Below are 12,992 nucleotides of genomic sequence, written 5' to 3' on the forward strand. Positions count from 1 at the left end.
AATTCATATTGCATTAACCATGTCTGATTCAGGTATATTTCTACTTTAATTCTTATATTTCTTGATGATTTAAAATGAAAGATCCAGTAATTTAAAGCATTAAATTATCCAACAAGTTGTATCAGAGCCTCTTCATGTTGAATCATTGAGAATCAAAAATTTTAGTTTGGTTCTTGCAATATTTTATAAAATTTTCAGATTTGACAATTTAGAATATATATTTTGTTAAATTTGAAAATTTTTGCGGTATAATTTTTGTTATTTTCGTTTGGATTAATGATTGAGAAAATTTAGATTTGGAATTCGGATTTTTGGATTCAGATTTTAGTACAGATTTAAAAAAAAAAATTGAATTTCGCCAGCGGCCCTCTACGGCGCCAGTGAGCGCCCGCCGGCGGCGCCAAGGAGAAGAAAGAAGAATTTTTTTTTTAGGGTTTTCTGGTTTTTTGGCTAAATTTGGGGACGGGGGTCTCTTCTGTAAATTAGATAAGTTGAGGCCCCTGGTTGCAATTAGGGTTAGGGTTATAAAATTAAGGTTTCAGTCCCTAACCTTTAAGTTATATTAAGTTTTGGGCCTTTAAGTTTCGAATTTAATAATTCAGTCCCTAAGGTTTAAAATTAATTAATTCGGGCCATTAAAGTTCTGAATTTATAATTAAAGCCCTCAAAATTTAATTATTAATTCAAATTGGCCCCCTAAGTTCATAATTAATTCAAATTGACCCCTAAAGTTTCAAATTTTTAAAATTTGATCCCTAAAGTTTTGAATTGGTCAATTTTGGCCCCTAAAGTTTTAAAATTTGTTCTAATTGATCCTCTAAAGTATTGAATTAATTAATTTTGGTCCCTAAAGTTTCAAGTTTATTAATTTCAACCCCTAAAGTTTGGAATTAATTAATTTTGCCCCCTTAAAGTTTTGAATTATTAATCCTAAGGCCCCTAAAGTTTAAAACTAATCAAAATATCCAAAATTGGTGATTCTCTTTCTCAAATTTTGGTACTAAAGACCCTTTTAAGAGATATAATATTCGAAAGTTAGTTAATTGAAGCAACATGTTGCCAAAGCAACCTCTCTTGTGAAAATTGACTAACTTAGAATGTTAAAAGGTGTTTGTGCACGTGTTATTCACGGGAATATTGTCGGCCCAAAGGAAGGTCAATATTTAGCCGAATACACGTGCACCTTTGGTGATAAACGTGTGACGATTATTTGGTTTAATGTGTGATCAATAAATCGGTCCAAAGAAAGGTTTATTGATTGACACGTTGTTTTATCGTCAATGTTTGATCACTACACCAGCAGTACCGCTTCCAAGTCAATATCTCTGTCCAAAGACTAGATATTGATGTTGTGCTTGGTATCTTGTGATGGACCCTACCACTATTTGAGATTATTATTATTTGCATATTAAAGATATTCATGTGAGCTATTCATAATAAATGTTCTCTAATTCAGTTTCAGGTTCTGCTGCTAATATCTCTGCTAGCATCAATTCAATTCCAATGTTAAATGGCATAAACTTCAGGGCATGGCAAGAGAACGTTATGATTGTTCTCGGAGTCATAGACCTAGACCTTGCTTTATGGGTCGATCAACCTGCTGCACTTACTGATAAGAGTATCTCTGATGACAAGAGGGAGATGAAAAAGTGGGAACGATCGAACCGCATAAGCTTAATGGTCATGAAGCGTGCAATTCCAGAAGCATTCTGGGGCACTATGTCCGATAAGGTGACTACGGCTAATGGTTTCCTTGAGAACCTTGAGAAGAGGTTTGCCAAGAATGAAAAGGCTGAAACAAGTACACTTTTGACAAATCTTGTCTCAATGAGGTATAAAGGGAAAAGAAACATTCGGGAGTACATTATGGAAATGTCTCACATTGCTTCAAAACTAAAGGCACTCAAGTTGGATTTATCTGAAGACTTGTTAGTGTACTTGGTTCTGATATCCCTTCCGGCACATTTCAGTCAATTCAAGGTGAGCTATAACTGTCAAAAGGATTCATGGTCCCTTAATGAGTCATCTCACACTGTGTCCAGGAAGAGGAAAGACTGAAGCATGAAATGATAGAAAGTGCTCATTTAGCCACCACATCTAAGGACAAAAGCAACAAGAAAAGGAAGATTAATAAGGAAGCTGCAGGTACGGCACCGCAAAAGAAACAGCATAAGGAACCAACTGAAGGCGATTGTTTCTTCTGTGGAGCTGCAGGTCATAAGAAGAAGAATTGCACCAATTACCACGCATGGCGTGTAAAGAAATGTACTTTTCTTCATTTGGTTTGTTCTGAGGTTAATTTAACTTCGGTACCTAGACATACATGGTGGATAGATTCTGGTGCAACAACTCACATCAGTATGTTTATGCAGGGTTGCCTGAGTTGCTGAAAACCAAGTGATGGTGAAAGATACATCTATGCTGGCGACGACAATAGAATGGAAGTAGAGGCAATAGGAAAATTTAGATTATTGTTAAAGACTGGATTTTATTTGGATCTTGTTGAGACATTTATTGTACCGTCTTTTAGACGGAATTTGATCTCTATTTCTGTTTTGGACAAATTTGGTTATACTTGTTCATTTGGAAATGGAAAATTTAGTTTGTTTCATGATTCAAAATTGGCTGATTCCGGTTCTTTATCAGGTTACGATAATCTTAATTCAATTGATACAATTGCTTCTTATAATGAAACCTTGCATGTAAGCACTCGAGGTGTAAAACGAAAATTAAACGGCGAGAATTCTACCTTGTTGTGGCACAAGAGATTAGGCCACATCTCCAAAAGGAGAATTGAGAGACTCGTGTCTGACGGGATTCTCGACCTTCTTGACTTCACAGATTATGATTTGTGTGTCAACTGTATAAAGGGAAAACAAACCAATAAAAGGAGATTTCAAGCCAATAGGACTTCAGACGTCTTAAAACTTATACATACGGATATTTGTGGACCATTCCCTACGGGTTCTTGGAATGGTCAACAATATTTTATAACGTTCACAGACGACTTTTCAAGATATGGCTACATATATCTCATTCATGAAAATTCACAATCACTGGATGTGCTCAAAAAAACTATAAAGCTGAAGTTGAGAATCAACTCGACAAAAGGATTAAAAGCGTCACATCTGACCGTGGGGGTGAATACTATGGAAGATATGACGGTTCAGGTGAACGGCGTCTAGGACCGTTTGCTAAATTTCTAGAGGAATGTGGTATCGTCCCACAGTACACTATGCCGGGTTCGCCCACTATGAATGGTGTTGCTGAAAGACGAAACAGAACGCTTAAGGACATGGTGAGGAGTATGATTAGTCATTCTACCTTACCAGAATCTCTCTGGGGTGAAGCATTAAAGACTGCAGCTTATATACTCAACAGAGTTCCAACTAAGGCCACTGATAAAACCCCATATGAGCTTTGGACGGGCAAGAAGCCTAGTTTGAAGCATATACATATTTGGAGGTGACCAGTTGAGGCAAGGCCCTATAAGCCAAATGAAAAGAAACTGGACGCAAGGACTATCAGTTGCTATTTCATTGGATATTCTGAAAGGTCCAGGGGTTACAAGTTTTATGATCCCACAACTAAGGCAATTTTTCAGACAGGAAATGCAAGGTTCTTTGAGGATGTTGAGTTTTCAGGGGGAGAAAGGGTTATAGGCTTTGTCTTTGAAGAGGAATATGTTGAAATTCCTCCAATTGCCATTGACAATGATCAGGTTTCTATCCCTGATATTGTTCAAGAGACAACTCTGGATTAAGACAATCTCATACCTCCCTCTCAAGATCAACAAATTGTTCCAGAAGAACAAACTCTACACCCTCAAGAACCAACGCCATTAAGAAGATCCACTAGAGAGAGGAGAAGTGCGGTTTCGAATGATTACATCGTATTTCTTCAAGAACATGAAGTTGACATTGGAATGGTGGAAGATGATCCGATCAACTTCCGTCAAGCCATGGAAAGTTCTAACGCTCAAAAGTGGCTCGATACTATGAATGAAGAGATAAAGTCCATGAAGGACAATGACATATGGGACCTCGTTCCATTGCCTGAAGGTGCGAAACCCATTGGTTGCAAAAGGATATTTAAGACCAAGAGGGAAACGAAAAGTAATGTAGAGAGGTATAAGGCTCGTCTTGTCGCAAAATGCTTTACACAGAAAGAAGGCATCGATTATAGAGAGACTTTCTCTCCGGTTTCTTCGAAAGACTCTTTCAGGACTATAATGGCATTGGTAGCGCATTTCGATCTTGAGTTACATCAGATGGATGTTAAAACAACGTTTCTCAATGGTGACATTGATTAAACAATTTATATGGTACAACCAGAAAACTTTGTATCGGACGATGCAAAGCAAATGGTTTGTAAATTAAAGAAATCCATCTATGGACTCAAACAGGCATCTCGTCAATGGTATTACAAGTTTCATCAGGTGATCATCTCATTTGCTTTTGAGATGAATTTGGTTGATGATTGTATATACCACAAGTTCAGTGGGAGCAAGTATATTTTTCTGATTTTATATGACGATGACATATTGCTTGCCAGCAACGATATAGGCTTATTGCACGAAACCAATAGGTTTTTAGCAAAGAATTTTGAGATGAAAGATCTTGGTGATACCTCTTTTGTATTAAGAATTCAGATACACCGAGATCATTCTCGAGGTATTCTTGGATTATTACAAAAGAGCTATATCGAAAAGGTACTTAAAAGATATGGCAGGTAAGATTGTAAATCATGTGACACCCCTGTGGCTAAAGGAGATAAGTTCAGCTTAAGTCAGTGTCCTAAAAATGACTTGGAAATTAAAGAAATGCAGAAGATTCCTTATTCCTCAGCTATAGGAAGACTGATATATGCTCAGGTTTGTACGCGTCCGGATATAGCATACATCGTTGGGATACTAGGGAGATATTTAAGTAACCCGGGAATAGATCATTGGAAAGCAGCCAAACGAGTCATGCGGTATTTACAGAGAACAAAAGACTACATGCTCACATACAGGAGATCGGATCAGTTGGAGATCATCGGTTATTCTGATTCCGATTTCGCGGGATGCCAAGATAGTAGGAGATCCACTTCAGACTATATTTACCTGCTTGCTGGAGGTGCTATTTCCTGGAAGAATGCTAAGCAGACACTCATAGCTACTTCCACTATGGCAGCGGAGTTTATAGCATGTTATGAGGCATCAAATCATGGAATATGGCTGTATAATTTTGTCACTGGGCTGCGTATTGTGGACAATATAGAAAGACCATTTAAGATATTTTGTGACAATAAATCAACAGTGCTGTATTCTAATAACAACAGGAGCTCGACGAAGTCAAAACACATAGAGATCAAGTTCCTTGCTGTTAAAGAAAGAGTTCAGAGTGGACAGGTGTTAATAGAGCATATTGGGACAAACTCCATGGTTGCGGATCCACTTACTAAGGGATTGATACCCAAAGTCTTTCATGAGCACACTACTCATATGGGTGTAATGTCTCTTGAGGATATCTAGTTTCAGTGGGAGTTTGTATTTTTGCTTTTCATATTGGACACATGTACTGTTATTTTGGATACGGTTTAAAGTTAAAGTTATTTTCAGTTATAAAGTTATTTGGTTAATTATCTCTGAACTTGTTTAAAATGATCTCACTAAGGTATTAAGGTGGACTAGTTGGAAATAGGCATGTTACAGATCACATTACATGTAATTTTCATGCTACACATCCATGCTTGATCCATGTCATTCAGTTATATTGATATACGTGACCATTGATGGGTTTAGCTACGTGAAAGTAGCGAAAGCCATTTTGATCCTATGTTGATATGATTGATGGACGAGATTGTTTGAGGATGCATTCGGTAATGATAGCAAAATTCTGAGTACTCATAAGGTTATGTTTAATGCACAATTATAAGGTGATACATATAGTCCAAGTGGGAGATTGTAAAAATTTTTAATTAAAGATGGGCTTGTATGTGTGAATAATTGTGTGTTAAATTATAGGCTATCGAATTTGGTTGAGCCCAATTAAAGTGATCTAATAAGGTTTCGATTTTGGGCTTTAATGTATCCAGTTAAAGTATGTGTTTACATATGTGTAGAGACCGGGCTCAAGTCCTAATTCTATGATGGGCCGAATTAGATCAAAGGGCATTTCTATATAAATAGGTTATGGTCCCCAGATCACACACAACGTATTATTCATTCTCTACTGCATCCCATCACAGAGAGGAAAAGGAGATTGCGTGTAGATTTGGAAAATCATACCGCGAAATTCATATTGCATTAACCATATCTGATTCAAGTATACTTCCGCTTTAATTCTTATATTTCTTGATGATTTAACATGAAAGATCCAGTAATTTAAAGCATTAAATTATCCAACATTGAGATGTTTGATGGGGTTCTCAGGATACTTAGTGATGTAAGACATGTTCCTAGATTTGAAGAGACACCTTAATCTTTTAGTATTCTTGATTCAAAGGGATACAACTACACTGATGAAGGTGTGTTATTATTGTGGTGAAAGTGCCCTTCTTGATCCACTTTGACTCATTTTTAATCACAACTAACAAAATTTGTCCATCCCGATAAGCAGACCTCGTGAAGGTTATAAAAAGGGGGTTACACTACAAAAAACTAGAGAGAAATGAGAGAAAAATTATGAAAGCTAGGGTTCCAAATTCTTGACATGAGAAAGGTATTCTATGTGCAAGAGAATCAATCTTTCTTAGTTTTTTTTTCTTCAAAACTAGATTATGTACTCAATTCTTTTCTTGTATTTTTCTTTTCCACTTATATGTAGATGAATTCAAAGTTGAGATGAACGATGTAACCTAGTTGTGAATGTTTAATTTCAATTCTCAAGATTTTTGAATTTAATTATTTCATGTTGAATTTTACTTCTATTCTTTACTGTCTTTGAAATCATTAGCCGCTATTCCATTGTGAATTTGTAACAAAGCACAAGATAAATTTGACAATTGAACAAAAAATAGACATATACTTCAGTTGCGTTTGATTGTCAATCTTTTCTTTTAAACTAATATCGACAATCTTAATTAGGCTCTTCTTTTAATTGGCTTTATTTTTGCTTATGAATTCTACATATCGATTTAAGATAATGAAAAGAAAATAAATTAAAGGGATTTTGCTCCAGTCAAATTTCTTATTGTTTGGTTAAAGAATTTTTAATTGGTGAAATAAAGTTACTTATATTGAGGAGTTTAACAAATTGCGTAAGTGGTTAAATAAAGAATTTTTAATTGATCACGCAGCACACAATATGGGATATGCAAAATATTTAACAGATGTGGGAAAACTGAATTCTACTAGTGCTATTGGAGTAATAAACATTTCAAGAATGCTATTTGTATACTATTAGCTTACACTCAATCTAACAGAATGACTTGGCATGGTTTAAAAAAAAAAAAAAACCCAAAATGCAGGCACGTGATAGACAGAAAATATTAAAAAATGGAGGTCCTTTTTCATTTTCAGAGAGGCTGCAAAATCACTGTAAACCGAATCTTTCATCAAGGTGCCATTTATTTTCCCCCAAATTTTGCTCCACCCGTCAGCTACATTTTTGCCCAAATCTTGAGATCTTTGAGTCGCGGTCGACCAACCAACCGATGCACCATTTCTTTAACCCGTTAGCTACATTTTTCCCCAAATTTGCAGATTATTCAACCTTGGTCTACCAACACGTATTCTTCGACGCCAACGTCCGATTCTTGCTAAGACTTTGACCGACCAATACTTCATAAGTTAACATCGCTGTTAGTTCCGAAATCAGATTTCTACCTGACCCAACTCATTTACTCAAAGATGGAGATAGACAAAGGTTTGTGTAGTTTCTAATAATGTAAAAATTGTAATGTGTTAATGGATCTTTGTCATGAAAATGTGTAATCCCTCTCCCTTCATGACACTACAGTAATGTTACTCCACCTAGCGTAATATGCTCTGAAGATGACAAATTCATTTGTAAGAATGTTGTTAGCTTATGTTGCCCAAATATAAATTCTGTTTTTGTTCCTACCTAGATGAGTTTTGATAGTGATCGAATATCTTGTACTGGAAATTAGTTTCTGGAATTTTGGTTTAACATTGTAGTTGGTTTTTTGTCACATGGACAGAATGTTTGCAAAATGTGGATAACATTAAATTGGTAGAATCCGATAATGAGAATTTGAAGGATGATATGAACTTATTGGGTGATGAAAACTTAGGCGGAGAGGGTGTAGTTGTTCCTCAAGTGGGTATAAAGTTCAAGGACGAAGTTGAATTGTTAGATTTTTACAAAAGATATGCATACGACATAAGTTTTCCAGTTAGAAAATGAAATTCGAAAAAGGACGATGATGGAATAATGAGATATATTACGCTAACGTGTAGTCGCGAAAAGCTACAATGCTACAGTAGTCGAAACAGGTGGATACGAAAATATGACTTGCGTGGAAAAAGATTGTCGAAATTATGTTGAACAAGTTCAGGACTTTAAGACTTGGAGAATGAGATGCCGTAGCAATACAATCTTACTTTTCGAAAATGTAAGCAAGTTGCTTGGGGTGTTACTTTAGCATGGATTTGGACGATGAGTCTAGGTTGAAGAATGTTTTCTGGGTAGATAATAGGAGTAGATAAACGTATAAAGAGTTCGACGACGTTTTCACGTTCGATATGACTTACCTAACTGATAAGTAGGAGATGCCTTTTGCCCCTTTTATCGAGGTGAATCATCATGGACTATCGACACTATTTGGATGTGGTTTGGTGTGGAATGAGGATACAGATATATATTTATGGCTATTTAAAACATGGCTACAGTGCATGCACGGCTAAGCTCCCCATGGGATAATTACAAATCAAGACATGGCCATGCAAAATGTAATTGAGATCATGTTTCCAAATTCGAAACACGAATGATGTTTGTGGCATATATTAAAGAAATTACCAGAAAAGTTTGGGTACCATGTGGACAAGGCTACTATATTTCAATTTATATACGAATTGGTTTATGATTCTCAATTTGTTGAACAGTTTAAAGATGGGTGGAGGGCTATGATCGATATGTATGCATTGCATGACAATGATTGGCTAGCGGGACTATACAAGAATAGATGTCGTTGGGTTTCTTGCTATTTTAAAACCACGTTATGAGCAAGGATGTCAACAACCAATAAAGTGAGAGTATGAATGCATTTTTCGATGGATATGTACATTCGAAGACATCATTAAAGCAATTCGTTGAACAATATGAAAGAGTATTGAGAAATAAAGTCGAGAAGGAGTTTCAAGCAGATTTCAAGTCTTACTCGCAAATGGTACCATGTGCAACACGGTATGAAATTGAGAAGCGATTTTAAGCGGTTACACCATTTCGAAATTTAGAGAAGTTCAAGAGGAATTCACTGGAAAGATGTATTTCGACCTCGTATCTACTTTTGTGGGATGTTCGGGAACGAGGTATGAGGTGCTAGAGGATGTCATCTACGAATCAAGTTTGAAGAAAAAGATGTTCTTCGTCTCTTTCCAGCCAAAAAAGTGTGAAACTACTTGTGGTTGCCATTTATTCGAGTTTCAAGGAATACTATGTAGGCATGCAATCACAATGTTAATCCGTCACGATGCCAAAGTATTGCTAACAAATATATCCTACGCAGATGGAAGAGAGATGTGAGTAGAGCTCACAAGAGAGTTGCTGTGACCTACGACAGATTGGTTAGTACTCCAGGACAGTTGATGTATGATAAATTGTGATTGGCTCGATCATAAGATGGTGGTTTTGTTAGTCCAAATATGGGTAAAGCAGTGAAGGGCATTCAGATGGGAAGGAAGATAGTGTGGATTAGTTTATCTTTCTTGCATTTCTTTGATTATTTTGCTAATTATTCATGTGAAGTTGGTAGAATGGGACGACAAAGAAGAAGGCAAGGAAGTGACTCGGCAATGGGAAGATGATTCGGATGATAACGATGTCATATGACTTTCTATTGCAACTTTAATTCCAGCTACTGAACTTCATTATGAAACTGTGAAGTTAGTTGCTATGTTTTGTTATTACTGTATTGAATTCTTATAATCAGGAACAAAAATTTGACCACTTCCTCCCACGTCCAAGATGCTGGAAATTTGTGACATTTTTAGAATATTAATTGTAGAGATGGTGAATTTGTGGTAAAATAAAGCATTAAGATTTTTCTATGTGTATCGCATAAAATTACTTTAATATGACTATAATGTTATTTAGATGATTCTGTGGTCTGAACACATTACATTCAGGTCAGTAGTCATGGTTCCAGATTCAAGTTGTTTTGGAGATGCAATTCATGGTAATTTATTCGGATATGCACTGTATTGATTTTCAAATTACAAGTATAGTTAAGACTGCAAATTGAGCATGCATTAATTATCCATATCTATATAAAAAAATCTCAATGTTTTAGTTGGCCATTAGTAAAAACGAATCCCTCATGTTTAGGCAGTGAAAGTTTCTATGTTTAACAACAAGCTGATACCCTTTACATTCAAACGCTCATTCAAAATTAAGTATTTCCCTTACAAAATATATGAAATATTGACGGTGAAATTAAACCTATAGATGTGCAAACAAGAAGAAAATCGCGAATTTTACACATAAAAGAATCCAGCTTCTCCGCAATTCAAAAATTCCATAAAATTACTACACAGATTTCACATTACATTAACCACATAGTAGGCATCAAAATGAAGTCCCCACATCAGTTAAATAGCACTGCACAAATTTCACACTACGTTAACCACTTAGTAGGCATCGAAATGATGTTACATCAACAACTACAAATTAGAGCAGCCACGTTCATTTCTTATCCCTTTTCACAATCGCTTGTCCTTTGCGTATTGTCACATTTACAGAAATCTCCATATCTTTTTCATGAGTTAGCTGACACATGGTTTCAAACATGCTAGAGACATCTTGAACTAATTCAGGCGCCAGAAGGTTAGTGGAGGTAATGCCAACGACACTTGATTCATTGCTCGTTTCACCCTCTTTAACACATTCCCAATATCCGCAGTTCGCAGTGCAACAATTGAACAATTTACCTCTGTTCTTACTATCCTTCTCCACTTGAAAACACTTCACAAATACATGTTTACGCCACAGCCATGGACATTTATTTGGGCAATTCGCAAAGAAGTGATCATTACATCTACAACTATGACATATTCCATGATTTTTTTCTGGCCATAGTAAGCTACAATTCAACCACATAGACAGAATATCAATATGACATAATAAATAATTCAATTGAATGTTTGCAAAATTTCAATAACTTAATGTTTGAGCAAGTGAAATGGAAATTAACTACTTCATAATAGGTACATATATATAAGAAATAAGGGTAATTAGCACAAAACGTCCCTACCTTTCAAGTATATTGTGGAAAACGTCCCTACCTTTCATTTTTTGGCATTTTTGCCCTCATTTCAACATTTCTTTGCGCTGAACGTCCTTCCGTCCATATTCCGTCAATTTTTCCGTTAATTAAAGGGTAATTGGCACAAAACGTCCCTACCTTTTAAGTCTATTGTGGAAAACATCCCTACCTTTCATTTTTTTGGCATTTTTGCCCTCATTTTGGGCCGGACGTCCTTCCGTCCATATTCCTTCAGTTTTTTCGTTAATTAAATACAAAAATACCTTTTTCTTTCCATAAATAAGGGTAAAATTGTCCTCACCCACTTCACCCCTTTTTCTCGCCATCAACTTAGTCCATAAGTAACAGTGGCAGCAACATGAATTTGAAAATACTTTAAATGATTAAGTTAAATAAAGAAAAAATATCGTGAACACATTATATTTCACAATTCCACAACTACTGTTGCTGTCATCTTGTGTCACTGAAAAAATTTAGAAAGACATATTAAATGGGTAGTCAATTTATAATGAGTCAATTTAAAATGAGCCATTCATCTTCTCCATTGAGCCAAAAAGAGCCATTCACCATTTTGGCTCATTATAAATTGACTACCTATTTAATATGTTTTTCTAAAATTTTCCAGTGACACAAGATGACAGCAACAGTAGTTGTGAAATTGTGAAATATAATGTGTTCACGATATTTTTTCTTTATTTAACTTAATCATTTAAAGTATTTTCAAATTCATGTTGCTGCCACTGTTACTTATGGACTAAGTTGATGACGGGAAAAAGGGGTGAAGTGGGTGAGGACAATTTTACCCTTGTTTATGAAAAAAAGAAGAAGGTATTTTTGTATTTAATTAACGGAAAAACTGACGGAATATAGATGGAAGGGCGTCCAGCGCAAAGAAATGTTGAAATGAGGGCAAAAATGCCAAAAAATAAAAGGTAGGGACATTTTTCACAATAGACTTGAAAGGTAGGGACGTTTTGTGCCAATTATCCTTTAATTAACGGAAAAACTGACGAAATATGGACGGAAGGACGTCCAGCGCAAAGAAAGGTTGAAATGAGGGCAAAAATGCCAAAAAATGAAAGGTAGGGACGTTTTCCACAATAGACTTGAAAGGTAAGGACGTTTTGTGCCAATTACCCTAAGAAATAAACTAAAACTGACAAAATATGGACGGAAGGACGTCCAGCGCAAAGAAAGGTTGAAATGAGGGCAAAAATGCCAAAAAATGAAAGGTAGGGACGTTTTCCACAATAGACTTGAAAGGTAAGGACGTTTTGTGCCAATTACCCTAACGATATTTTTTCTTTATTTAGTTTAATCATTTAAAGTATTTTCAGATTCATGTCGCTGCTACTGTTACTTATGGACTAAGTTGATGGCGGGAAAAAGGGGTGAAGTGGGTGAGGACAATTTTACCCTTGTTTATGAAAAAAAGAAGAAGGTATTTTTGTATTTAATTAACGGAAAAACTGACGGAATATAGATGGAAGGGCGTCCAGCGCAAAGAAATGTTGAAATGAGGGCAAAAATGCCAAAAAATAAAAGGTAGGGACATTTTTCACAAT

The sequence above is a fragment of the Olea europaea genome, unplaced genomic scaffold (assembly GCF_002742605.1).
Source record: "Olea europaea var. sylvestris unplaced genomic scaffold, O_europaea_v1 scaffold1264, whole genome shotgun sequence".
Lineage (NCBI taxonomy): Eukaryota > Viridiplantae > Streptophyta > Magnoliopsida > Lamiales > Oleaceae > Olea > Olea europaea.